The sequence below is a fragment of the Chaetodon auriga genome, chromosome 19, assembly GCF_051107435.1.
Source record: "Chaetodon auriga isolate fChaAug3 chromosome 19, fChaAug3.hap1, whole genome shotgun sequence".
Lineage (NCBI taxonomy): Eukaryota > Metazoa > Chordata > Actinopteri > Chaetodontiformes > Chaetodontidae > Chaetodon > Chaetodon auriga.
This window is the reverse complement of record NC_135092.1, coordinates 22,732,268-22,735,000: the sequence shown is the minus strand read 5'-3', so window position 1 is coordinate 22,735,000 and position 2,733 is coordinate 22,732,268.

The window sequence follows — 2,733 nt, the reverse complement described above, 5'->3', positions numbered from 1 at the left end:
TTTTCAAAGTGACGACCTTCTGACCTGCAGCGCCACCATCAGGCCACAGCTTCGCCCCGAGCACAGCTTTGATCTGAGACGGCTGGAAATCAGGCGGACAGATTTATTTTCAATCCGACGTGTAATGAACAGGTTACGACTCTCTGCAGGTCGTTCGTTCGGCGTGTTCTGCCTTTGTGTTCACGCAGCAGCGACGCCAGGCTGCTGTTGACACTGTGAAATTGGGAGGGAGGAAGTGAGAGGTGGCAGAGGGATTAAAAGGTTGGAAATAGCACCGAGACAGGAAGGAGGCGACGGGGGGGGGGGGGGGGAATATTCCCCAACACTGAATCGCACATCACACGTGGAATCCACAGACGGAGCTGACGACCAGGCGACGCACGCCGAAGGTCGAGGTGCAGGAACACAGGTAGCTTCACAGGAAGTGAAGCAGTGTGGGAGATATTCACACACACACACACACACATGTTCACACAGACACGTTCACACACACACACACACACACACACACGTTCACACACACACGTTCACACACACACACACACATGTTCACACACACACGTTCACACACACACACACACACACACACACACACACACACATGTTCACACACACACGTTCACACACACACACACACACACACACACACACACACACACACACATGTTCACACACACACGTTCACACACACACACACACACACATGTTCACACACACACACACACACACACACACATGTTCACACACACACGTTCACACACACACACACACACACACACACACACACACATGTTCACACACACACGTTCACACACACACACACACACACACACACACACACACGTTCACACACACACGTTCACACACACACACACATGTTCACACACACACGTTCACACACACACACACACACACACACACACACACACACACACATGTTCACACACACACGTTCACACACACACACACACACATGTTCACACACACACACGTTCACACACACACACACACACACACACACATGTTCACACAAACACGTTCACACACACACATGTTCACACACACACGTTCACACACACACATGTTCACACACACACGTTCACACACACACACACACATGTTCACACACACACGTTCACACACACACACACATGTTCACACACACACGTTCACACACACACACACACACCGTCAAACAGCTTCTCTTGTGTCAGCCGCTGCTCGTCACACATGAATCATGGCTGCAGGGAGGTCATCGTTGATGGAGTGTGTGAGGCTGACACACACACACACACACACACACACACACACACTTCCTCTGCCGCGGTGTGTGTGTGTGTGTGTGTGTGTGTGTGTGTGTAGTGGGAGCAGCGCCTCAAAATAACCCCGATCAATGAAACCTTAGAAAGACAGAATGTGACACACAAACGCAGCGCCGGCTCGAGCGGTTCAGGCAGGAAGCTGTGATTGGTGCTCAGGGCGGCGCGGCAGGCCGAGACAGGCCGGCGGGGGGGGGGGGGCAGTAAACTCAGCTGAGGCTGCTGAGCGTCCTGCAGGTGTTTGCTCATAGACTGAAGCGGTGGACACAGGAAGACGTCGACCTGAAGACCTGAAGAACACTGAACGTTCTCCTCATCCTCAGGTGTGACGTGCTCATGTCGACAGGTAAATCCAGAACCTCCTCCAGCTTCACTTTGAATCGGCTCACTCTTGGCGGCTGCTGGCTTTGGTTCAGATCATGAAAAAGATTTCTGTGTTTGTCTTCTTGATGCTGTCAGCTGTGTGTGAATCAGCGTGTTCTGCAGGTTTCTTCTTCTTCGGCTGCTCATTGATCAGCGTGCGGAAGCGATAAATCCAAAGCTTCCGTCTCTATCGGCACAGACGGCACTGACCGCCGTCGTTATCGGAGCGAAGCGGACATTTTGTGGCTTGCAGAGACTGAAGCTGCTCTTCTGACGACCAGCTGAGCGGATGAATGTACGAAACAGCAACGCTCCTTTCTTCTTCTTTGTTCTTTTTCATCTTCCTCGCTGCTTAATTTTCTCTCCTCTCCGGCTGGAGACATCAAGGCCGGCTTTACGCCGCCTTCGCTTCAGGACAAGTAAACATCTCAGAGCTGTTTAAAGGTGACATTTTGTACGTTTTCTACAAAGCAGAAGAAGAGAAGCACCATCACTTTGATGCTCTCTTTGTACATTCAGAGTGCAGCTTGTTGCTCTCTGAGTGGTGTTATCAGTGTGATAAGTTGCTGTGTTTAAAGGCGTCGTATCAGCTAAATCTGTAGTACTGGAAGAAGGAATAAGAGCATCCGTCACCCACACGATTCGTATCTGCTGGATAAGAGCGGAGCGAGGAAGAAGCTGCGACAGGAAGGGAAAAATCCCAGGAGAGGAGAAAAAAAGGCAGTAATTTACAAAGAAACACAAAATCTACAATGAAAAACAGTGTGTGTGTTTGAGGCAGCTGATGTGTTTGTACCCGCCTCAGCGAACACGTTCCTCCAAATTAAGACGACTTCGCTCAAAGGCCACGTTCCAGAGAGCCGTCCCTCCTCTCCAGGTGTCTAACCGAGGCTTTCCCCTTCGTTTGAGCTCAAGACAAAACCACAAAGAGGAGGGAAAGCAGCAGCTCCAGCGTCCGGCTTCACGCTGAAATAATCAGCAGCTGCTGGACAAGTTTCTGCCATTGGTTATTTTAGAGCATTTGTTCATATAATCAATTTATTTTCTATCT